Consider the following 26,494-nt stretch of genomic DNA (forward strand, 5'->3'; position numbering starts at 1 on the left):
CTCTCGGAGGGAGACCAGAGTGTCGCTCCTGCTAGCTCAGATGTGCCAAACTGTCCTGTAGCTACAGCCTGTCCCAAAAGCTGAACTCCCCCTCCTATTCGGCCAGCTCACCTTCACGGTCAAGAACATGCCATCCTGATGGTCAGGGGCCAGTGCGTGCCTGGTCAGGCAGGGGAGGGATCACTTTCAACTCAGGGAGTCTCTGGCTGGTCTAGCAGGGGCTCTGGAATCCTGGCTTTCCATGTCCTCTGCTGACTAGCTCTGGGACTGGAGCTATTTTACCTCCCCTCGCTTGGCCTCGCTCTCCTCTTCTGTGCAATGGTGTGATGCTGAAACTTCCCTGCCATGGAGGGGAACATGTGGAGTGCTGGTGATTGAGGTAACCCGGGCACTTAGCCTGGATTGCAGAGTGCAGAGGGGGATGGTGAGCAGTGTGGGCAGTGAGCACTCCTTCCCCCAAAAGCAATTTAGTTCTTCCATGCAGCCGCCAGGCCACTGGCTGGGAGTCCAGGAGCAGTGGCCCACCACACTCCTGACAACAGGCCCTTGCGTGGGGCTCTTCCTCAGCACGGGGACACGGTGGGGACCGCCGGACATGGGGCCAGCTCCTCTCTCTGAGGGAAGGAGACGAAGGAAGGCTTTCCTTTTGGACCCCCAATGCCACATAAGAGTGGAGGGGGCTTCCCCCAAACAGTACATTGAAATTCTGCTTCTGTTAGAACCTGAGCCTTTGGCTTTGGTTATTTCAGTTGCTGGGCTGACGAGATACACTTGTTCTCCAAGACTCCTCCTCAGATGAAGAGCTCTTGCAGGTCCCGGGCATCCTGGAGATGGGGAGGGGAGAGGGGCCAGTCCCATCCCTGGCTCCTGCAGGAGACCTGTCCTCCCAAAGCCAGGAGGGTTTCGGGTCGTGGTCCTGGGATGGGTTGGAGATATCCTGTCACTGTTCCTGAATCTGGGCCTGAGTGGGCCTTTTTCAGAAATAGCAACACCCACCGAACGCAGGGGCTTTAGAAAGAACACACTCCTGGACCCGTTCCCGCCCCAGGACGGTAGCTGACTTCCTCAGCTCCAGAGGAAGAGGGATATCCTCTGCTTCTTTGCGCTTTGGTCCCCTGACCCACGAGCATGCACTGAAAAGTTTCTAGCCCTCCTCTGGAAGTGCACCAGCCCTGAGTGGGCCAGTCACTGTCCACAAACGAAGATGGACAACGTGCTAAGTAAGTGCAGAAGGTGATCCTGATCAAATGGCCTGTGGGTCGGTGGGGCTTGCTGCTTCTGTGCCCTCCAGTGGGCCGTCTTTCCCTGGATGGAAATCCTCCGGGAGTCGCCTCTCTGTCCATTGAGCTCCGTTCCTGCTGGTTTCAGGTCCAAGGGACTCCAACTGAGCATTGTGCCCCATGTCCTCAGGGCGATGTTGGTAATGGTCCGTTATGATTTTCTGGGAGGGTCCTTCAGGTTCCTGCTCCCCTAGGCACAAGTGCGGTAGCGAGAAGCTCCTGAGCCATTCCCCAGTTTCAGCATTGTGCCCCATGTTCCCCAGGGATGGAGCTAATGCTCCGTTGGAATTGTCTGGGAGGGCCCTCCAGGTTCCCGCTTCCCCCAGGCACAGGTGTCCTGGCAAGAACCCCAAGAGCAGTCCTCCATCTTCAGCATTGTGCCCCATGTCCTCAGGGATGGTGGTAATCGTCCATCAGGATCCTCTGGGAGAGTCCTCCAGGTTCCCGCTTCACCAGGCACAGGTGTGGTGACAAGAAGCCCCAGCTCCCTCCCCCAAATTCAGCATTGTGCCCCCGGTGGTGCTGGTGCTGGTCATGGGCTCTCAAGATGGTACAGGAGGATCCTCCAGCTGGGGCCTGGAGGCTGGAGTAAACCAGATCGCACTCAAGTTGCATGAGGAACAAATGAGGTGATGTCTTCATTTGGAACAGTAATTTCGCTTTTCGAAATATGTAAAGGTCATTGGTCTTCTTTAGAATGAAGATAATGACTACTTAAAAACAAGTGTGTGTTTCCCCTTCCCCCATAAATTGAAGCAGGTGTGCAGGCCATTGGTCAGAGGACCTACTTAACCCACCTGACAGCACTTATCTGCTCTGGATCTAGGAGTCTCAAGGTTTTGAACATCAGCCTGTGAGTCAGTGATGCAGCATTTTACAGGATATCAGTGTTCTGAGAAAGAAGCAAGTCTACTTGGCATAGTGTCATCTTCCTGTCAGGTCTGGCGGTCAAATTTCTCATGAACCCCAAACTTCCGGGGATTTCCGCTTTTCTCCAGTTGACCCAGGGTTAGGGTTAGAGTTAGGGTACGGGTTCAGGCATGGCTTAGGTTACGGGATAGGGTTAGGGTACGGGATAGTGTTAGGGTACGGGTTAGGGTAGGGGTTAGAGATAGGGTACGGGTTAGGGCACGGTTTACGGTACAGGTTAGGGTTTAGAGTTAGGGTACCGTTTAGGGTACGGGTTAGGGTTAGGGTACACTTTAGGGTTAGGGTTCGGTTTAGGGTAGGATTAGGGGTTAGGGTTATGGTAGATGTTAGGGTTAGGGTACGTGTTAGGTTTAGGGTACAGTTTAAGGTTAGTGTTAGGGACCTGTACACATGTCCCGTGCCTGCTATCACAGGAGGCTGGTGCAAACCTGGCAATGCAAGGATGAGCCAGGGGCTGCGCTTGGCAGGGAACACAGCTCAGAGTGGCTTGAATCTGCTCTAGGGTCCAGGCAAAGCCATCGCCCTCCTGCCTGTGTCCCAGCCCCCGTGGGAGGGTAGTAATGAACTGATTCTTACCTTGTCCTCTCCCAACACAGACTTCCTGGGCTCCCATTACGGTTAGGCTCAGGTCCATGGGCCTCGTCTGTGCCCATGTGCTGGGCAGTCCCCACAGTGGCTCCTGGCACCCCTCAGTCCTGGTCACACATCCTTGTGAAATCCCCTCCCCTCCAGGGTGGATGGCCAATGTGACGGCGCTCTCAGGAATAGAATGACATAAAATGCCGAGATATCATTTGTATGCTGATGGAGTCCTTTACTTCTACTTGTTCCCTCTGTCCTGTGTTCCTTCTGTGTCTCCTTCTCTGTCTCTGTGTCTGTGTCTCTCACAGGAGCAGACCTGTGGGTTCCATGAGCGATGTGAGAAACCTCAGAAGCCTCCCTTGTCCCCGTTTCCCTCTCCGGTCCTGGTGCTCCATTCCTTCCTAAGGCCACCTCACCCTGACCAGAGCAGTGATTCTGGATCCTCATCCACATGGGGACCCTGAGGCTGCAACTAGGAGGGCCCTGACCTTGGTCTCCAGAATGGTGGCCCTGTGCTCTGCCACGTTCGGCGTAGCCAGGTCCTCAGTCCCCCAAGCCCCGAGTCTGTCCTCTCCTGAGAAGGACCTAGAGGGGTTAGAAAACATTCTCCCAAGACTGGGATCACAGGGTTTCGGGGATGGATATCCAAGTCCAACAGGCACTTCTACAAGCCTGTGGGACCCTTGGGACACTGCATCTCTGCAGCCCAAGGGACAGCAGAGTAACCTGAGTCCTTTTTTGCTATAGCCCTCCGGACTTGGGTGTGGGAAACTCTTCCTACTCCCAAGTGCCCAGGGTGGTGTTGGACACCGGAACCCAGACACTGTCTTTTCCCAGTGCCCTGGCAACCCCCTTGGTCCCTTGGGGAACCCTGACCATCAGCCCGGACTGTCCGACCGTCACTATGGGGCCTGGTTCCAGGTCCTGCAGCCCCACAGTGAGGAGAGGTGAGGCCAGGCAGGAGCGGCGAGAGGGCAGAGTGGACTCTCCCTGGGGGCCATGGATCCCTGGTGAGTGCAGACCCTGTTGTGTGCTGGCCCCTCCGGCTCTGAGATTCAGGCTCCTGGTCTTGCTCCGGGAGGGAGACCAGAGTGTGGCTCCTGCTACCTCAGATGTGTCACTCTGTCTATATATATAGACACACACACACACACATACACACACATGCCAAAAATAAGGGTAACTACTATGAAGGGATAAAATATGAGTCTAAAAAAGAAAAATAATTTTTTTAAAAAGGGTTTAGAAGATGTTGGTTGAAAAAGGGAAAAAGAAAAATTAAAAAAAATAGTTAAATAATTAACTTTGAAAAACGAATGAATCATGGTAAAAAAAAAAAAAAAAAAGCCATGAATGCTATGTGCAGTATTCCCCTAGCGCTGGAGTTCTCCCATTCTCCTTGATCGGCAAACTTGGTCTTGGCTTGCTGGCTGTTCGTGCTGATCTTCTGGGGGAGAGGCCTGTTGCCCTGGTTCCCAAATGTCTTTGCCAGAGGTGGAATTGCCCCGCCCTTGTAGGTCCAGCCTAAGAAAGCTGCTCGGGTTTGCTCTCAGGAGTTTTTGTTCCCTGCAAGCTCTTGGGACAGCTTTGGAGGACCAGAGTGAAAATGTTGGCCTCCCAATCTCCACCTGAAGGAGCTGAGATCTCGGGGCCCCGCTCCTCAGTGCGCCCCCAGAGAAAATCAGTCACTCCCGTCTCCCCAGTCTCCGGCCGCACTCAGTGCTCACCCGGCCTATAACTGAGCGATTCTATCTCTGGCACCTGACCACGTGTGGAGTCTCCAAACCCAGCAGATCTCTGCGGTGCGCTCCCGCGCCACTCTCCCCGGGGAGGAAGGACAGTCTCCCCAGCTCTGCTGCTTGTTGAGTCCCTGCTGGAGGAGCAGTGGCCCGACTGTGCCGCGGATCACAGTTTATGGCAACCCCGAGCTGAGAGCCCACTCCCCGGCTCCGTCTCTGCAGCCGGCTTCCCCACTCCCATACCTGGGAGGTCTGCTGCACTCAGGCGCCCCCAGTATTTCTGTGACCCCGAGGGTCCTGAGACCACACTGTCCCACGAGGTTTCCACCCCCCGGCTTAGCCACTGGAGCGACAGTCCCTCAGCGGAGCCGACTTCTAAAAGTTCCGATTTTGTGCTACGCGGCTCTATCACTTCCCAGAAGCGGCGGAGGCCCCTTCGCCCGCCGTCTATCCTCCGGAATATCGCCTTGGATTCACTTCTCTGCACGTCCTACCTTCCAGTAAGTGGTCCCTTCTCTGTTCAGAGAGTTCTTGCTACTCTCTTTGATCTCCTGTTGAGTTCCTAGATGTTCAGAATGGTTTCATCCCTATTCAGCTGAATTCCTGAGACCAGAGGAAAACCACTTCTCCTACTCCTCCGCCATATTGCTCCGCTCCCCTTCTCTGAATATTCTTAATAGTGTTTTGGGTCTAAAATAATTTTGTAGAGGCATTACAAACTCTTTTTGAATTGTATTACACAAATAAGACCAGATCTTATCTATCAATACCTTTATAGTTAGGCATATAGAAATTATAATAATCTACAATACTCAAAATTCAGAATCTTTCTTTTTTTTCTTAAGATTTTATTTATTTGCCAGAGAGAGAACACAAGCAGGGGGCAGCGGCAGGTAGAGGGAGAAACAGGCTCCCTGATGAGCAAGGAGCCTCATGTGGACTTGATCCCAGGCCTCTGGGATCATGACCTGAGCTGAAGGCAGACTCTTAACTGACAGAGCCACCCAGGCGTCCCTAAATTCAGAATCTTTCTAGTGTTTGGGCTTTCAGTATTTTCCAGTGATCCCCTAAGATGTAAATTGTTTATTGCACAAAACGTGACATCAAAATCACTCCCAAAATATTCTTTCAGTTTTAAATATTTTTTCACTTGCTGCAGAGCACAACAGAATAAATTATGAGTTTGCATAATTTTTGAACCCTTTGTTTAAAAAAATCCATCACGATGAAACATGATATGTTCATTGTAACTGATTCTTTTTCCCTCCTGCAATATCAGTGAGCCAGAGGTGACTCACTGTTTATTGGCAGGCTGGTACCCATTAGCTCAAACACCTGCTGCTGGTGCCAAACTCAGAATTGGTTTTTACACATCAGTCTTTTAAAATCCTAACCCTGAAGAGCAGATTTTTAGGCACTGACTGCCTGCGTGATTTCCATATCTCGTGAAACTGTGTCCAACGGTTCCTAATCATAAATAAGATCAGTGAGTCAATCAATCAAGATCAACCGTTCAGCTCTAAAAGACCCTGAACTGCTGTTGGCCTTTGAAGTCTCTGATCCAGAACCCCCCCCCCCAAGCCAGGGTGCAGAAAGACATCACTTAGGCACATAAGCACCTTCTTCAATGTCCCCAGTATTGGAAGGGTTAATACTGTGATGGATCTCCCCTCTTGCAAACTTATCAGTTCTCCAAGAAAGGTTGTTTCATGTTACTGCCACCTCATGGTCACATCTTTTTCCTTCAGCCTGAAACTCATTGAAATCACTCTACATTCTTTCAGTCTTTGAATGTCTGTTTAAATTTGAAATACCTGATTGTTCTACTACTGCTGAGGAGGATGAAGGGGGAGAAGATAAAAACGAGGATTCCTGAGAACATTTGAGCCAGCCACAATGAATCACTTGGCCATTTGTACATTTTTTGAACAGGTTCAGCCATGGTGTGAAATATCATATCCTCTAAAATCCAAATATTGCCCGAGATCTAGGATGACCTGCTTTATGCTCAACTAATCAATGACACTCCTTCAAGAGCACAAAACTATTTATTTACATACTATAAAATGGCATGTTATAGATATGTTGTTATCTTAATATAAAATATGAGGTACAGATATCTGTGAATTTATATTTTGCTGTATTCAGTTTTCTTTGACATGCCTGTTGTTATTTAAATAAAACAATTAGAAGAATAATAAGAATAATGGTCTGTTATTAGTAGTCCTACTAGAACTAATTATGCAATCACATGTGTTAGAAAAAATAAAACAGTTATCACGAATAAACTTTTCATTGAAAATAGGCTTAGACTTACCAAAGAAAGGAGTCCATAAATGAAGGAATATTTTCTATGCATAAAATCCTTGCATTATGTAGATACCTAGGTCTTCAAGAGGTGATACATAACTTGCCACTCTTTGAGATGTGCCTATAGTGACTTCACTAGAGGAAATATACCTTATGGACAGAGAAGAAACTTGGCCAACACACCCCCAGCAAGGTGATCAAAGTTAAACATCAACAGTGATAAGCCATCTTGAGAGGAAACATTCTTGATGTGAAGTGATAAGGATATTTTGTCTCTGTGATCTCCCGCCCCCAAACACATAACTCCCGTCTAGTCCTTTGAGAAAAACGTTAGACATAAACCAACTGACGATCTTTCTACAAAGTACATGAACTGTGCTCCTGGAAAATTTCCAGATGATGAAAAATATGGAAAGTCTGAGAACTGTCATGGCCAAGGGGAGTGACTGAGGGTGATGTGCCAGCTGGGATGAGCCTGGAACAGAAAGGGTTTAAAACCTAACCAAATCTGAGTAAAACTATAGACTTTAGTTAATAATTACCTATTTTGAATAGTAGTTGTGAGGATATACCAACTGAGGTGATATATTTGGCAGACTGCTCATTTGTTTGTTAAATACACGTGAGTGAAATCATCTGGTGTTTGTCTTTCTCTGACTTCTTTTGCTTAGCATTCTATTCTCTAGGTCTGTCCACGTTCTTGCAAATGGCAAGATTTCATTCCGTTTTCTGGTTGAGTAATATTCCATTGTATTTGTATGCCACATCCATTTTATCCATTCATCTGTGAGTGGACACTTGGATGGATTCCATCATGTGGCTGTTAAAGTGAAAAAATAGAGAGAGACAAACCAAGAAACAGGCTCTCTTTTTTCTTTCTTTTTTAAAATATAAATTCAACTAACCAACTTATAGGTACATCATTAGTTTCAGATATAATGTTCAAAAATGATCAGTTGTGTGTAAGACCCAGTGCTCATCACATCATGTGCCCTCCTTAATGCTCATCACCCAATTAACTCATCCCCCCAACCCTTCTCCCCTCCAGCCACCCTCAGTTTGTTTCTTTTTATTTTCTTTTTCTATTGTTATGTTAATCACCATACATTCCCTCAGTTTGTTTCCAATGATGAAGAGTCTCTGATAGTTTTTCTCCCTCTCTGATGACTTTCCATTCTGTTTTCACTCCCTTCCCCTATGGTCCTGTGCCCTGTTTCTTATATTCCACATATGGGTGAAACCATATGATAATTGTCTTTCTCTGATTGACCTATTTCTCTTAGCATAATACCCTCCAGTAACATTCATGTCAATGTAAATGGTAAGTATTCATCCTTTCTGATGGCTGACTATTATTCCACTGTATATGTATAGCACATCTTCTTTATCCATTCATCTGTTATATGGATATCTGGGCTCTTTCCACGGTTTGGCTATTGTGGACATTGCTTCTATGAACACTGGGGTGCAGGTGCCTGTTCAGATCACTACATTTGCATCTTTGGGTCAATACCTAGTAGTGTAATTGCTGGGTCATAGGGTAGCTGAAGTTTTAATTTTTTGAGGAACATACCATTTTCCAGAGTGCCTGCACTGGTTTACATTCCCACCAGCAGTGTGGGAAGGTTCCCCTTTCTCCACATTGTCGCCAATATCTGCTGTTTCCTGCCTTGTTAATTGTAGCCATTCTGACTGGTGTGAAGTGGTATCTCATTGTGGTTTTAATTTGTAAGTCCCTGATGCGAAGTGATATGGAGAATTTTTTCATGTGTCTGTTGACCAGATGGGTGTCTTCCTTGGAGAAAAGTCTGTTCATATCTTCTGCCCATTTCTTGACTGGATTCTCTGTTTTTTGGGTGTTGAGTTTGATAAGTTCTTTATACATGTTGGATAGTAGGCCTTTCTTTTAAAGATTCTATTCATTTATTTGACAGAGACAGCGAGAGAGGGAACACCAACAGGGGGAGTGGGAGAGGGAGAAGCAGGCTTACCCCTGAGCAGGATCATGGCCTGAGCTGAAGACAGACACTTAACAACTGAGCCACCCAGCTGTCCCAATACTGGCCCTTTAAAAAAAATATTATGTTCAGTTAGCCAACATAGAGTATATCATTAGTTTTTGGTGTAGTGTTCAATGATTCATTAGTTGCATATAACAACCAAATGCTCATCACAACACGTACCCTCCTTAATACCCATCATCTGGCTAACCCATTCCTCCAAACCCCTCATTTCTGTAGCCCTCAGTTTGGTTCCCGGAGTCCTGAGTCTCTCATGGTTTGTCTCCTGCTCTAATTTCTTCCCCTTCGGTTTTCACTCCCATCCCCTGTAGTCCTCCGTGCTATTCCTTATGTCCCACATATGAGTGAAACCATGTAATAATTGTCTTTCTCTGCTGGACTTATTTCATTTACCATACTAGCCCTTTATCTGATATGTCATTTGCAAATACCTTTTCCCATTCTGTAGGTTGCCTTTTAGTTTTGTTGACTGTTTGCTTTGTTGTACAGAAGCCTTTGGTCTTGATGAAGTCCCAGTAGTTCATTTTTGCTTTTCTTTCCCTTGCCTTTGGAGATGTGTCTGGGAAGGAGTTGCTATGGCTGAGGTTGAAGAGGTTGCTGCCTCTGTTCTCCTCTAGGATTTTGATAGATTCCTGTTTCCATTTGAGGTCTTTCATCCAGACTCTTAACTCTAGAGAACAAAGTGATGGTTACCAGAAGGAAGATGGTTGGGAGCATGGGTGAGATAGGTGATGGGGATTAAGGAGTGCACTTGTCCTGATGAGCCCTGGATACTGCATGGAAGTGTGGAATCACTCTACTGTATACCAGAAACTAATAGAACACTGTATGTTGACTGTAGTGGAATTAAAATAAAAGAAAAATCGTTGGCCAACTGTGTTATGCATATGGAAATCTCAATACTGTCTTTCCTAATTGATTTTGTTGATAAATCTAAACCTGTTATAAAGTGAAAAGTTTATTAGTCAATATTATGTTTTCTTTGTTAACACATAATGTTGCATAATTAGTTCTACCATTACTTACTAGTAATTGACACATATCCTGTTCTATTGTTTCATTTAAATAATATCATTTATATTACAAAAATTGAGTAATACACAACAATGTAGAAATCAAAGAATGATCTATTTTACATAGTTTATGTTAAGATAAATCATATATTATAGCAAAGAAGTAATTGAATTCAACACAAATACATTGAACTCCAGGCTTTTGCCAGGCACTGGAAAGAGCACCAGCATATTTTGGGGAGGGTGGAGGTTGGGAGACACAATCAGTGCTTACGCCTTGCACTGAAAGATGGTCCAGATATAAAGCCAGTAGCTAAAAAATGCGAGGAAAGGAAAGGTAAGTAATAGGATGTCATGCTTATTGAGTGCTTTATGTCAGGTGTGCTTCAAAGATCTTTACTAATCATTCTTCTCTCAGGCCACAATGCCCCACAGTACAAAAATCTCACTGTCATCCCCATTTTGGAGATGAGCATGTTGAGGCTCAGAGAAAGGCAGACAGCTTGTGAGTGAAGGAGCTGACATTCCAACCAATGGAAATCCTTCCCTTCTACTCAAGACTCTATGAGCTTTTATAGAGCCACATGCCACTTGATTCTTTCTGGTGAAGGGAGCAAAAGGGTATTTAAATCCTCATAGAACTCAAAATATTCTGTGTGGAGAAGAGAAAACAGGATAAGAGGCCTACCCAGGAAAGAATAGATTCAGAGGGCCTGTCTTGGGGGAAGACTCAGCATTGACCTCAGGCCAGTGACTTCTTACTCCACCTCTGATAAGGTTATTTATCAACCAGAACCTTTATCAGACCCATCAGGTTGTTCCCCAAACTTACTGGACTCTGATGTAGACTGAGAGATTTTTGTATCAAGCAGATGTGAATCCTTTCTCAGGCTCCGGGTTTCCGTGCTTGACATTCTGAGGACCGAGAATGAGGATCTTGTCATGTGAAAAGGATGCAGGAACCAGATTGAAAGGGTCACCACTGTCCAAATCAAGACAACCTGCACATCAAAATGAATCATGGCAGGAATAGTTTCCCAATACTGAATGATAACCCGTGAGTCTAGAGAACTACTTAAGAAAAGCTTTGAAAATCAAGATTGACAGAAGGGAAAGATCTTTACAAAAGATTGCTCCGAATTAAAGATAGGAGTAGACAGTGGAAAGAAGAAATCACCTTTAATAAAAACATCATAACAGTTCAGCCACCAGTTATCAGTAGATGGTCTTTGGGTGAAGTGATGTTAGGGCACAAGCTATGGACTGTGGGAACCACGGTGAACTTAACACCACTTACCTACAGTGAAACTACACTGTTTCCATGTGGCTCATGAGGCAGGTTCAAAGTGAAGGGCATAATATCAGATAGGAACAGATTTTAAAAAGAGAAGAAAACATAGGAAGGTCTGGACAAATAGAACGCACATCATGAGATGGTAAATGTAAAGTCAAAGAGAAAAAGTCCCTTTGAATGCAATGGACAAAAAGATCCAGATAAAAATCCACAACTTTCTAAACCAACAAACCGACCAACAAGTGTAAACTTTTCCGGCGACTAGGTGGCTCAGTCAGTTAAGTGTCTGCCTTCAGCTCAGGTCATGATCCCAGGGACCTGGGATTAAGCCCCACATCCAGCTCCCTGCTCAGCGGGAGTCTGCTTCTCCCTCTCCCTCTGTCCCTCCCCCCACTCATGCTGTTTCTCTCTCTCTGCTCTCACTTTCAAATAAATAAATAAAATCTTAAAAAGAAAAACTGCAGGAGAAATAAAATCCTCGAGTGGCAAATTTTCACAGCCCGCTCTCAGCAGCCCCCAAATTAGTAAGGATGCAGAAGATTTGGACAGTTAAAACATCTGAATGTAGAAGTAGATACATAATCATATAAAGTACATATGATATGGAGATACAAAATAAAGACATAAAATATAGGTATAATGTACATTTAGATATTAGATAAAATATAAGTTAAAAATGAAACAATATTCTATACATTCATGTACAATGAATATATACAGATACATAACTATGTATATATATTAATACATACATTTATATGCATAAATCTATAGGTTATTTTACTAAACAGATAAAAGAGAGTCATTATTTTTAAGGACATATCATATTTTTACAAAATTTTACCATGAATTGGACAGGAAGCAAGCGTCAATATATTTCAGAAGAGTGAAACCCACAAAGGATGTTCTTTGATCACAATTGCAAATGTGCTGGATCATTGAAGAAATGATAACTAGAATTTCCACATATTTTTGGTAATGAATAGCCTATTGAACAAAACCACAGAAGGAAATCTCAAAGGAAAAATCGGTGTGAACTGAATGAACATGATACTGAATATATGGCAGTAAAATAGACCTCTTTCTGTCCTGGGAATTTGCCTTTGGATAGAAAGATTTATGGTATTCAAATCATCCCATACTAACGGAGAAGCCTGTTACATGTTAAACATTCCTAGAAATGCCACTTAACTCGGTCACCTCATTAGGTGTCAGGGTTGGGTTTAAATTATGCACATAAATGGAAAAACGCCAAGCTGAATCTCGTGCTTGCTCTGTGTGGGATCTCCATGACAATTTTAATTCATAAAGTTCATCAGTTTCTCTCTCAAGGGACTCCTGGACAACACCCAGGGAGTGTGGCACCACCAGGAACCTGAGAGAGGGTGAGGAAGAATCAGAGGGAGATAGGAGTAGAGAGAAGGGACAAAGAGGAATTGCAAGGAGGAAAGGGGGAGGCAGTCCAGGTGTGTGGAGGGGGAACCATGGACCAGGGAGGCCCTCCTTTACCAGCGGGGCCTTGCTCAAGTTCCAAAACCAGGCCCCAGGTCCTACAGCCTGGAAATGGCACAGATGCATTGCTGATCTCGACCCAGAGTATTCGAGAATAAGGACCGTATTCTCCCTCTGGAGCTAGCAATGTGCAGCAGGTTGGGGGGGTTGCTATCCTCATGTCCAATGTGGATCCTGATGCAGGATGTTAGGTGGACGGTTTCAAATCCCAAGCATTCGGGGTGCCTGGGTGGCTCAGTCGTAAAGCATCTGCCTTTGGCTCAGGTTGTGATCCCAGGGTCCTGGGATCGAATCCTGCATCGGGCTCCCTGCTCAGCAGGAAGCCTGCTTCTCCCTCTCCCACACTCCCTGCTTGGGTTCCCTCTCTCACTCTCTCTCTGTGTCAAAAGAAATCTTAAAACAAACCAACAAAACCCAAACAAACCCCAAGCATTCTCTTACGTCATACTTCATCAAGCTTCTAGTTGCGAAATGTCATACTTCATCAAGCTTCTAGTTGTGACCAGGTGGCAATTAGTATTTGAAGGTAAAATTGGTTCCTTACCAGACTCATGGAAACTATTTCATCCATCTGCCATGTCTAAAGCACTTCACTGAAAATATTATGACATGAGACATGCAGTAATTCATAATGCCTGTGTAGCTACCTATAGGTTTGCATTTTGACCCTGTCACCAATGTGTCCTCAAACACTTGATTGGCAAAGTCAAAAATGCGCTGTCCCAATTGAGATCGTGGTGTTAGTGGATGTCTTGTATAAATGGAATTTCAACATCCTGACCTGACCAGAAATTATTCTTTTTTTAAGAGGAAGAAGAATGAAAGCAAAATTAAAATCGTGTATGGAGCGTCAGTGTTTTATGTACTAGGAACCTTTTGGTGGGTAAACCCAATCATGTGAGTTTGCATTATGTCCATTTGCAGTCTGTGTTTTGGAGGGGAATGGTGACAGCCCTAGCCGTTTCCTAATGACATTGACAAAATCGGTTTCATTCTTCAGTGACACAGAAAGGTAAAGGAAAAGATGTCTTCGTGCCCGAGGCACTGTCACAAAGACCTGTCCCGGTCTAGAGAACAGGCTTGGCGGGACCCAAGCACCCTCAGTACCTGCACCTGAGCAGCCTGGGTCTTAAGCATTGTAGGGATTCCCAGGGCAGCCGGCAGAGGGCGCGCGCGCACCTCACCCGGGAGGGGCGGTTTCCCCGCGTGCGCAGCAACCGCCGGCTGTCAGAGGACGCCAGGGCGTTACCTGACCCCGGGTGCCTCTGGGCAGGAGAGGTTTCTGCCGCCCCCTTGGGACTCAGCGCCCCTCCGAGAGCCAGACCTGCGTTTCCAAGAAGTTCTGCAGCCGGCCCGGGAGAACCTGGGCCCTTTGCAGCATCTTGGTGCCTCCTGAGGAGCGACGGAGAAGCTGCCTTGTTGGCTGAGTGCTGAGGAGGGGGCTCTGGGCGGCTTCCCTGGGACGTACTGGTAGGTGAGCAGCACAGTCGCTTGCATTTTGGGGGCTGATCCCCTGGTTTGGTCCTTATTTTCCCTGAGGGTATTTGAACAAGAGGTATTTTACTCAGGGATCCGTGGATTGAGGGGTCCTGCGACGCCACCTCAGAGATGCTGTGGTTGGTTTGGTGGAGGCAGGTTTCTTTCTGGGGAGAAATCCTGACTCAAATTAGGGGAAGCGGAGCAGCATTTAGTTAGGAGGTGAATACACTAACTGCTGACTCTCAGGACCTTCTAGAAGAATGAGCTGGGATCCCACTTTCTGATTTCTGCTGGAACCAGAGCCCCAGGTAAAAACACAAACTGCCGTCCAGTTTGTAACCTTAAAGGTAGAAACTCTCAGGGAATTATCAGCCAATGTCGGCTTTCTTTGGAAGGATGGAGACTTGAATGTAGGACAGAGAAGCTGTGATTAAACCTTAGGCAGATTGGGGAATATAAGAGAGGCTCACTGTTTTCAGGAGAAAAGGGGGCAATTTGGAAGGCTGTTAAGAACCAAAGGTCCAGGGGCACCTGGGTGGCTCCGTCATGGAGCGTGTGACTTCGGCTCAGGTCATGATCTTGGGGTCCGGGGATCGAGCCCCACATCGGGCTCCCTGCTCGGCAGGCGGCCTGCTTCTCCCTCTCCAACTCCCCCTTCTTGTGTTGGCCCTCTCGCTCTGTCTCTTTCTGTCAAATAAATAAAATCTTAACAACAACAACAACAAAAGGAACCAAAGTTCCTTTGGCGGCATCTGGTAGTTCAAAGTGTTGTAGCTCCTCATGGATGAGTCCTGTTGGAGGAGGTGCGGGGGGTATAGAGATGAGAATAGAGTTCTGCTAGCTGGAATAGTGCAGTATCCATGTGCAAGGTCAAGTCCATGTCTTCCTGTTGGGTCCCCAAATTATTTGGAGTGGTAGTGTGTGAGAGCTCCCCCTGCCCAAACCACCAGCCTGTGTTTTGTGACATTTCCTGTTAGGAGTTTTCAAATTTACCCTTTTTTAAAATTTTATTTTTTTTATGTTAGTCACCGTAAGTCCGTTAGTTCTTGAAGTAGTGCTCCATGATTCATTCTTTTTGTGTAACACCCTTACTCCTTCTCATCAAGATTTGCTTTGATGAGCAAAATAAAGCAGTCAGAGAAAGACAAATACTGTATGATTTTACTCATCTTTGGAGTTTATAAAGAAAAAAGCAAAACCAAATGAGCAAAGAGAAGAAAAATGAGTTAAACCGAGAAACACTCTCAAGTATAGAGAAAAACCTGTTGTTCCCAGAGGAGAGGTGTTTGGGGGAATGGGTTGAATAGGTGACAGGGATTAGGTCATGCCCTTGTGATGAGCACCAGGTGTTGCCTGGAAGTGTTGAATCGCTAGATTGTACACCTGAAATGAATATAATAGTGTATGTGGACTAATTGTAAATAAAAATTTTAAAAATGTTTCCTTGGAAGAATTTCTTTTTCTTTTTAGGATTTTACTTATTTGTATGTGTGTGTGTGTGTGTGTGTGTGAGAGAGAGAGAGAGAGAGAGAGAGAGAGAGAGAGAGAGGCAGAGGGAGCAACAGGCCCCTGCTGAGCAAGGAGCCCAATGTGGGCTCAGTCCCAGGACCTTGGGACCATGACCTGAGCCACAGGCAGATGCTTAGTCGACTGAGCTGCCCAGGTATCCCTGGAAGGCTTTCTGATCAACAGTCAAGGTCTTTATATTTCGTGGTTTTGTGTTTCAGTGCCAGCAAAGCTTTTTCAGATTGGCATGTCTCATGTTGGAGGGAATGTGCATCGCAGTTGTAAACTACTCAAGTGACTCTTGAGGAACAGGGAGGATTAGAAGGGAGAAACTCACATGAACTTCCCACTGAAGTCTGTATTTGCTCAAGATTGAGACCAATGAGCCAGCATCACCTCACTGGGACAGTGTTTCTACAAAGGACTGAGAGACAGCAAATAGAGAATCAAAAACAAGATGACAATTCCAAACCATATGTTGCTTTTAATCTAGGACCCTAAGTCTGAAAGGAGCCAACTGAAAATATTTATTGGCATTTGTTTGGACTGAAGGCAAACCAGGAGTCCTGTATGCCTCCAGGAAGTGTCCTCCTCCAGTGGCTAGGAGCAAAACAGTCAAATACTGCGGGAATGCACTGCATGAAATCATTGAGCACATTTGGGAACATAGAGTACACTGAAGAACATGAAGTAAGAGAGAAGTTGTTGTAAGAATAGGAATACTGACAGGATGTTTCAAAACAGTATTGTTACTTCAAAAGAATTGTTTAGAACTATATGGGTTATCAGTAATGGTCTGTTGTGTTGTAAATTCAGAAGCCATGCATTTGGATTAGAATCAGGATTCAGTTAGTAGTTTTGGTAAAAGACAGACTTTTGAGGTGCTGCCTCCGTGTCTTCAAAAGGAGTTGCCGTAGCTGACCTGGCGTGATATTTATCCTTGTCCTCCTTTAAATAAGAACCATCCGGAAAGCATGAAAAGTCTGCCTCGGTTAGAGCAGTTTGCTGAAAATCGTCACAGGGAGTCAACAGTTGATCTGTCAGTGTGAAGCAGCTCTGATGGATTTCATATGTGAAGGAGGGGAGAAGAGTGCCAGGGTTGAGGCTATTGGAACCAGAAAGAGTTATGTGAGGAGTGGTAAGCAGGAGTATTTCATAGGAGGTGAGGTGACTGGAAAATGTTGAGTGTGAGGAGAATTCAGAAGGGCTTCTACTACATGGGGCCCAGGAATGGTTAAAGGGGAGGCTGTGGTGAATTATTCAGTGGCCTTATCCCAGAGGGCCGTGGCAGGAATGGCTCTGAGGTAGGGGGTACATCCCCCAGCCACAGCATCTCCCTGTTGACTCTAATAATCTATGGGGTGATGGTGGTTCCCGAGTTTGGTGTTGAGCACTCCAAGGGCATTCCCTTCCCTGTCACATAGAGAGAGGAAAAAGGGAAGTTGATAATTAGGAAGTTGGAGGTCAGGGTCTGTTGTTAGACTTTTGTTTAAGGTTTCAAAATCTATGTCATCCCCCTTTTTCTGAATAATTGTGTTAGGTTTGTCATTTTTTAGTAAACTGTATAGCAGCTGAGCCTTAAGAGATAAGTTTGAAATCCATTGTTAACAGTAGCCAGACACTCCAAGAAAGCCTGGTCATAGGTGCTTAAGGTTGTGGGAAATTGAGGATGCCTTGGGTCTACCTGTTTCCAGCTGTCGTCCTTGTTCTGAGATCAGGTGTCCTAAATACCTAACCTGAGTTTGAGCAACTGGAGTTTTTCTTTGGAGACTGGATGTCCCTTTGAAGGCCAACAGTTTTCACAGGGGAATGCTGTCTTCCTGTGCAGAGGTGTGAGGGGGGGAGCAGAGATGCCAATCACCTACATATTGTAACAAAGGAGAGCCACAGCACACATTTTATCATCCAAGTCAGCCATTAAGGTTTGTTGGAAATAGGAAGCATTCTGTGAAACCGTGGGCCATTACAGTCCATTCTCTAAGGTCAAAGCAAATGATTGTGGCAGTCCTTATCAACTGGAATACTAAATACAGCACATTGGTCAATTACAGTGAGGACTTTGGTTTCAGTTGGAATGGATGTCAGGGTGGGAGGCTTGGGAAAAAGGGGATGGCGACCGTCTACAGTGTTATTTATTGCTTAGAGGTCTGAACAGAGTCCCGTCCTCAGTGGTTGGGTTTTCTGACAGGTATAATAGAGGTGTTACATGGATGGGTGCAGGGGATCATGAGGCCCTGATGCTTGTAACCCTCTATTAGGGGGTTGATGCTTTGAAGTCTTCTTAATTTATAGAATTTACTCTGCTGAACTACACCATTATTATACCATCAGATTATCATTTTGACTGTTTTGTCATAAAGTATAATTTTGTTAAAAAATATTTTTTTCTTCATCAACTGCAATTTTGTTTCTCCCTCTTCTAGGTAAAGACTCAAGCATTTGAAGGTAAGAGTTCAGTGTTCTGTTTTCCTGGTAGTCTTTTCCTTTTTTTTTTTAATTAAATTTTATTATGTTGTTAGTCACCGTACAATACAGCATGAGTTTTTCATGTAGTGTTCCATAATTCATTGTTTTCGTATAACACCCAGTGCTCCCTGCAATCCATGACCTCCTTAATTCCCATCACTGGGCCAACCCATCCCCCCACCCCTCTCCCCTCTGAAACCCTCAATTTGTTTCCCATAGTCCATAGTCTCTCATGGTTTGTCCCCCCTCTGATTTTCCCCCTTCATTTTTCCTTTCCTTCTCCTAATGTCCTCCATGGTACTCCTTATGTTCCACAACTAAGTGAAACCATATGATAATTGACTTTCTCTGCTTGACTTATTTCACTTAGCATCATCTCCTCCAGTCCCGTCCATGTTGATGGAAAAGTTGGGTATTCATCCTTTCTGATGTCTGAGTCGTATTCCACTGTGTTTATGGACCACATCTTCTTTATCCATTCTTCTGTTGAAGGGCATCTCGGCTCTTTCCACAGTTTGGCTACTGCGGACATTGCTGCTATGAACGTTGGGGTGCATATGGCCCTTCTTTTCACAACATCTGTGTCTCTGGGGTAAATACCCAGTGGTGAAATTGCTGGGTCATAGAGTAGCTCTATTTTTAATATTTTGAGGCACCTCCACACTGTTTTCCAGAGTGGTTGTGCCAACTTGCATTCCCACGAACAGTGTAAGAGGGTTCCCCTTGCTCCACAACCTCTCCAACATTTGTTGTTTATGGCCTTGTCACTGTTTGGCAGTCTAACTCGTGTAAGGTGGTATCTCAATGTGGTTTTGATTTGAATTTCCCTGATGGCTAATGACGATGAACATTTTTTCATGTGTCTGTTAGCCATTTGTATGTCTTCTTTGGAGAAGTGTCTGTTCATGGTCCTCTGCCCATTTTTTGACTTGATTATTTGTTGTTTGGATTTGAGTTTGGGAAGGTCTTTATAGATCTCGGATATCAGCCCTTTATCTGTAGTGTCATTTGCAAATATATTCTCCCATTCTGTGGTTTGCCTGATAATCTTTTTTTTATGTAAAGATTTTATTTATTTGATAGACAGCATGAGCAGGGAGAAGGGCAGCGGGAGAGGGAGAAGGGGCAGAGGGAGAGGGAGAAGGGGCAGAGGGAGAGGGAGAAGCAGATTCCCTGCTGAGGAAGGAGCTCAACATGGGTTTCTTTCTTTCTTTCTTTCTTTCTTTTTTAATATTTTATTTATTTATTTGACAGAGACACAGCAAGAGATAAAGCACAAGCAGGGGGAGTGGGAAAGGGAGAAGCAGGCTTCCTGCTGAGCAGGCAGCCCGATGCAAGGCTGGATCCCTGGACCCTGGGATCATGACCTGAGCCAAAGGCAGATGCTTAAAGACTGAGCCACCCAGGTGCCCCGCCTGGTAATCTTTCCTTAATACAACTGTTTGATGTGGTTTCTAATCCAGCTAGAAGTAAATACATTGACGTATCTGATCAGGTTAGCCCCTTAACTCTTCACAGTTGCTTTTCCTGGTTTGAGGCCCAGGTGACAGCACAGGTTGGGTTGCCACCAATTGAGACAGGTGACCAGGTGGAGGAACAGACTACACAATTAGGGAGAAGCAGATGAGTTTACCTCTGGTTAGAAATGTTTAAGAAGCCAGTGACTATGTGAGTGTGAAATCTGGCAGGCGTACGTTGACATGACTTGCCTATTGGGGCAAATGTACAGATTAAGGGACTCTGAGCCTGTCAGGAACCTCAAGGCTTAGAGAAGAACCAAATATTGCCAGACAAAGTGTGTGTCACAAGAGAAGTTTAAAAAGTGTGTGTTATGAGTCTTGAGGGGAGGGAGACTAAGGCCAGTGGAGAGAGAGGGGAAGTGGACAGGATGCAAAATGGGGATAATGAATTGTGTATGGGCTTCAGGGACTGTGACGATTAAGTGACCTTGCACATAGTAGGCCCTCAAATGCTGGCGTTTCTATGATGAGTACAGTATTGATGGCATAGAAGAGGTGACCTCTGGGCCACAGAGCTCTCCCACTGTACAGAAAGAAGATCAATTTGCAGTTTGGGGTACAGCAGTAGAATTAAATCCATGTGAGATGATTCTGGAGTCTTGGGCCCGCTTCTGGGTGCTTTACATGTGCTATCCACTTGTAAGGTGTGCGTTTCCTGGGTGTTGTTTACCAGTAATGCAGGTGGTGACGTTTACATTTTGGCCCTTCAACATCTTGTGATTTAGGAAGATGAGGAATTGGCTGGTGCCTCTAGCCACTAGGTGGTAAAGCAGACATTGCACCCAAGTGTGTTTGATTCCAAGACCATGTCCATCTGTGCGTCCCACTCTGGTTCTCATGGAGGGGACTCTGCTGGGCAGCAGAAAGACATTGGAGGTCTCTGAGTACCAAACAAGTGACATTTAGAATAATTACTCTCTCTCTATTTTTCAAGGCATGGGGGTGAAATTGGGGGAAAACCTGGAAGAACTTAGGTAGGTTATTTTTAATAGGGATTTTGATTTTTAACCTCTGTTTTTAAATTAATTGCACTGATTTATTTATTTGAGAATGGAGGAACAGAATATAAGGAAATAGGGTACTTGATTTTTGTCCATTTCTCTGCTGGTGATGACAGCAATTTGAACTGTTCATATATTCTAAGATGAGTGATGCTTAATGATGGGATATTAGTCTAAGAGCTTTTACTGTGTTTACCCTAAAGATTAACCTCATTGCAATGAGGTTCTTATTTTCATATTTGTTTCCAACATTTAATGCTACTAACTAAAACGTGCTTTCTTCACAGACCACAGTAATGCTCAAATGTTACATGCGCCCAGAGTGCAGGATCACACACCTTTTCTGTTGGTGCAGTGGGCAATTTGATTTTATTGGTTTTGGTACTCATCTTAGAGATCACCTTTTTATCTTTTTGGTTAATTTAGATCAAATTTCTGAGAAGATTAAGAATTGCATGAAGGAAAATGTAGAACTTGCAGAAACAATATGCATTTTTGAACAGAAGGTACAATCACCCCCCCATTCTTTTTCATTTTTATGGTTTCACGTGGAATGATGTCCACTTCCAGGTCACTGATTTTGCCATCTCCTCTTTCATCCTAGTGCCCATTTCATTCCATTCTATACCAGGCCGAATTTAAATCAAGCATCACATATGTAAAGTGCTGCTTCCTTTATTTCCATAATGACTTACCCACGGGAGATCGGTTTTGCTGTCACCATAATTAATGTTTTGAATTCTGAATCCTCTATTATATATTTGTGTAGATCAATGAAGCAAAGAAATGTACTCAAGAAACCATGTGGCCAAAGAAGCTTCCCTCTTATGGAGCACATATACTTAAGGTAAAAAAAAAAAAAAAAAAAAATCCTTTCATTGTCCTGGATTACACTCTCAAAACAGAGGTAAAAGTAATGAGTATTTATTCCTGATGTCTGTATGTTCTGTTGAAGAATGACCTGGACACACTTGAGAGCGCTAATGCAATCCTTAGTGACCTCACTCAAAGTGTGCATGCTCAGTTGTAATGTGAGAGAGATCAGAATGTCATAGTCTCATGACTGCCATATGTCTATCATTGTTAAACTCTAGATATTGGGTAGGAAATATCTGGAGAAAAACTGAGGTGCACCCTGATGGTATCTTGCTGCAGACAAGATGGGAGTTAATGGCTGGCAGGTGGCTGGGGGGGTGCCAGCAGTCGCAAATCCTGTGAACTAAGTTTTCCTTCCTTTCCTTCTTTACTTTTCTCTTCTCTTCCCCTCCCCCTCCCTTCCCTTTCCCTTTCCTTCCTTCCTCGCCACCTCCCAGCTAAAATCCTTTTCCAGGAGACAATATCCTGACAGTGGAGCAATTCAGATCATTGTTTTTGTTGTTCAGCATGGTTTGCATTGTTCTCAACTAGTGTCTTTGAGGTAGGTGGCACGAGTTCCCTCGGGAACTGTACGAAATGTCCAGTAGTTAATAGCACAGTGTTAATGACACCATGTCCCGGAGAGGTGTCTCTATGACAGTGTCATGGCCCCAGGCTTGAACTGAAAATTCAGGGCTCTCAAGAGAACCTAGACAAGTCAGGAAGCCCTGCTTCATCCTTATGCGTTTAGTGGTGATGATTTGGTCAGGCCTGGTTTCCTACATTGTAATGAAATACGCTTATGCCATCCCAATCACCGGGGCCTAGGCGGACACATAGTGCATCTCATATGTGCTTTTTATATTTATTTGATGTATTGGTGAGTAGCAATAGGGAGCTGTGAAGAGCAGCTCGGAGCTACTGAAGACTTGCCAGCAGGCTGAAGTTTGAGTGGTTTTAGGCCCTTATTGGGGGGCGGGGGCATCAATTCATCCCTGCGATTGGGTTTGTGGATGTTGCGTTCATGGGGACGGTATGTGGGGACATTCGAGTCCTGCCTTCAGATTCATGGGAAGGAAGAATGGCAGAATTCCACATGGGCTACCAGGTATAGATGTTTCCTTTCCCTCTTAGGAAGCTGGGACTGAAAGAATGTGAGCAGGGGGCAGGGGAGAAACTGAAATTAGTTGCAGAAAACATAGGGAACCACAAGGGAGTTCAGCTCCTAACCCCAGCGGTGAACGCTGGTGGATGATTCTGAAACTGGGTATGGTGTTTAGACCAAGCTCACACATAAATAACCACCACTGTTCAGAAGACACTTGGAGATTTGATATGTGAAAAAAACATTTTCCAGATGTTCAGTTGAAAATATTCAACAGTTAAGTTACCAAAGGTTTCCTGATCCCCAATGCTGGCCAGACTATGTGGAACTGTGGTTCCCAGACATGCTTCTGGAGGTGGTAGAAATGATTATAAACCTTAAGAAGCAGTTTGGTGTAGGACAAATCACATCAACAAAAAGGACCGTGCCATTTTAGAGACCCACTAGTAGTAGCCCGGAGAAACACGAGAAGGATATGAGGAAAAGGAGAATCAAACTTTATGATGAAAGATACTCATTGCAGAATAAACTAGGGAGCTGTCGTGACTGGTGAGGAGACCATATCAGCTCAGATCCCCACAAGCATTAAATACTGAATACAAAATGACTTAGCAACCGCTTCGAGCCTACCGTATTTTGATAATTATGTGAAATATGTCTTATATGATTGCAAAATGTATATGAGAGTTCAGTTCTCATAACAGGAACCTGGGCAGACTAAAAAGCCCTACTCCACATTGTGCTCCGCCTGATGAAAGCATTTGTCACTCACAGGAACACAAAAGAAGAGATGTAAGAACAGCTGCAGCAGCAAGAGCTCCCCCTTTCCGACACCAGGGAGCCCACAAGATCTGCCCAGTGTTTTCTCAATCCTTCAGCACCTAATGCAGAGGATCAAAGGCCCACTGAATCTCTGTGCATGGGTTTTTGACTGATGTGCTGACTCTTTCAGATCACTCTTCAGGAGAAGGTGGCTCGGGACAACTGGGTAAGAGTGTTTTTCTCTCCTCCTCTTGTGCGCGCTCTGCCCCAGCTGAACGTGGGTGTGTTTCTCTCCCACATCTCGGGGCTCCTGATCTGGATGGGGTGATGGTGGGGTGGAGCAGAGCAGGGAGGTTGCCCACTTGAAACACCAGTACAGGAGTTTGACATACTTCGGTTAAGGGCGTTGTGAGGTTTCTAGGGAGAAGCTGTTTCTTGTCCAGGGGAAGCCTGGGTGTGGTATTTCTTAGTGAAATTGATTCATCTCCATCTTCCAAGACCGGAAGAAATCCAAAGACAGAGGCCACCAGAGGAATCGAGGAGGCAGAAACCAGTGCCAGGAGAATGTGACAAGGACATTCCTCCGTGGACAGGTAAGGAGCATGATGTGAAATGCAGCAGTTTAATTTCTGCTGCAACATCCCCTCGATTGGCTTCTTGTTCCAGTGGGCAACTGCTGTGTCTCCTGGAAATAATCACAAGAGGTTACTAGAGGAAACAGGTGGTCTCGCAGAGGTGATAGGACTCTGTTTCCTCAGAAGTCCCCAGGCAGCAGGGCTCTTTGGGTCTGTCCCTTGTGAGTGGTGGAGCTCACGCCCGGCTCCTGACTGTCCCCCTCCCCCCCAAGCAACCTCTCTGTTACACTTAACTTGAGAGTAGGTGTGAGAACAGACATGGATCAGGGCCCCTTCCACCTTGACACAATGTTGAAGTCTGTGTTTTTCTTTGATTTGAGAAAAATAAGATGAATAGAATTAGAGATGAGAGGCTGTATGTCCTGGTAAGCTTTCTTGATTTGTCTTTGCGGATAAATATTCCATAGACAATCTGCTTTAAGAAAGCAGACATTTCTTTCCTCTTTATGGAGATCCTTTTCCTTTTCAAAAAAAATTTTGTATTGTCAACTACAGTTCCCCAATAGGGAAATGAATCCTTGTGTAATTTCAGTCCTCTACTGTTATTTTATTAGGTAGTGTCGTGCTAAAACTTTACAAGAAATTCCACGTAGAGACTAATACTATAGTAATGAGGAACGATGAATTCTTTGAGGTAATTTCTGGTCATGAATACTTACATCTTCCCCTGTCAGATACATAGAGCAGATAATATACAGTAAAACACCTGAATAACCCACCCACAGCTTGTAGAAAGGACCGGTGCTGTCTGTGCTGATGGCTTACTGCCTGAGGCATGGGTAATTTTTAATCTGATAAATTTTCATTTCCTGTGTTGTGTATCAGGAAACCTTTGTTTCATTGTTGATTTCCAACTAGTTGATCTCTGACCTCTCCACAGTTGATTATCAAATATCCAACCAAGGCCTTCTAGAGCCTTCCTTAAGACTGCGGGAACCGGTCTCCCCATAGTCCAAAGGGGTCACCTGAGGCATGTGGGAAACCCTCTGTCTCTCGCAAGGGAACTGAGTGTAGGAAGCAGTGTTAAGATGGTGAAAGCCATGGAGGGTTTTTGTCTTTTTCCACCCAGTCTATGCAAATCAGAATAAACCTCCATCCCTTCTCTGGTTGCTATCAAATGCAGGACCTGGTGCAGCTTCCACAGGAAACAATACCTCGGTCCTTAGTATGGACACAGAGAGGGTCAAGGTAAATGCTGTGACAATTTTATGTTGTAACTATTTCAGGAAACTTTAATCTCTTTATACAGTGCTCTCTCCTAGCCTTGTCTCTAGTTTGTGTGTTCTAGGACGTATCTACTGTATTACTTAGAGTAATTAATTACTTCCAGGGACATATTGATGGGCTAATGATTAATCAGCTGATGATCACACATAACTGTGCTGTCATACATTTGGTATCTTTTAATTTTTAGGGCAGAAAAGGTGGTATCACTCAGCTAGGACCATAAGGTCTCACACAGTCAAATAATTTGTAGCTGGGCTTGAATTGAACGTTACTTAGCAACATCATGTAACCATAAGCTGTAATAAGTGGTCACAAGATAGAATTTTAGAGTAGCATGCATACATACTTGTAACCGTATAGAACAGATAAAAAAGTAGCTTAACCAGCCCCCTCCCTCATAACCTTAAAAGGTACACAAATATTTACTGTTGTCTGGCCAAATCCCAAAAACACAACTAAGTATATGCAACAGGTATAAGGTTAAACATCTCAAATTTTACATGATTGACTACATAATCCCAACCACTCATAACACCAGCATACTATTTTAGTTGAGAATCTATCTATAGACAGACAGCCTTTAACTCTAAATCCCCCCTGTTGCATAATCTTACCATGATAGGCCTCAACGACCAATGCTTAAATTTCCCAACATAATACTACGAGCCATGACAGATCTTCACAAGGGACACCTGTTACTGTAGCTTAATACAGAAAGCAAGGCACTGAAAATGCTTATGTGAGTCATTAGAATCCATAAGCACAAAGGTACAGTCCTGGCCTTGCCATGAATTCTTCATAAGATCACACATGCCAGGCTCTGCCTCCCAGTGAAAATGCCCTCCAAATCACAAATGATTAAAAGGAACAGGGATCAAGAACACTATACAATAGCTCGCAACGCCTTGCTCAAGGACACCCCCACAGGATACAGCAGTCATAAAATAGGCCATGAATGAAAGTTCAACTAAGCTCTGTTAAAATAGGTTTGGTAAATTTTGTGCCAGCCACCGCAGTCATTTGATTAACCCAAATTAATAGGCCTGTGGTGTAAAACGTGTTAAAGATATTTCCACACAAAAGTTAAGACTTAACTAAGCCGTAAGAAGCTACAATGACCACAAAAGAAGCTACGGGAGTGACTTCAATCCTTCTGACTACACAATAACTAAAACCCAAACTGGGATTAGATACGCCACTATGCTTAGCACTACACATAAATAATTCGCTCAACAAAATGATTCGCCAGAGAACTAC

The 26,494-nt window shown here is 44.8% G+C and overlaps 1 long non-coding RNA gene across 1 annotated transcript; it reads left to right on the plus strand.

The window, feature by feature from the left end:
• The first annotated feature begins 13,905 nt into the window (after positions 1-13,905).
• On the plus strand, positions 13,906-23,558 carry LOC112817376 (uncharacterized). The gene is made up of 5 exons (XR_012377355.1): positions 13,906-14,151; positions 18,090-18,111; positions 21,423-21,500; positions 21,967-22,070; positions 23,388-23,558. It is a non-coding gene; the product is annotated as an uncharacterized lncRNA (long non-coding RNA).
• Positions 23,559-26,494: the final 2,936 nt, after the last annotated feature.

The sequence above is a fragment of the Callorhinus ursinus genome, unplaced genomic scaffold (genome assembly GCF_003265705.2).
Source record: "Callorhinus ursinus isolate GAN/ISIS: 27379988/994484 unplaced genomic scaffold, GSC_fseal_2.0 scaffold266, whole genome shotgun sequence".
NCBI classification, from domain to species: domain Eukaryota; kingdom Metazoa; phylum Chordata; class Mammalia; order Carnivora; family Otariidae; genus Callorhinus; species Callorhinus ursinus.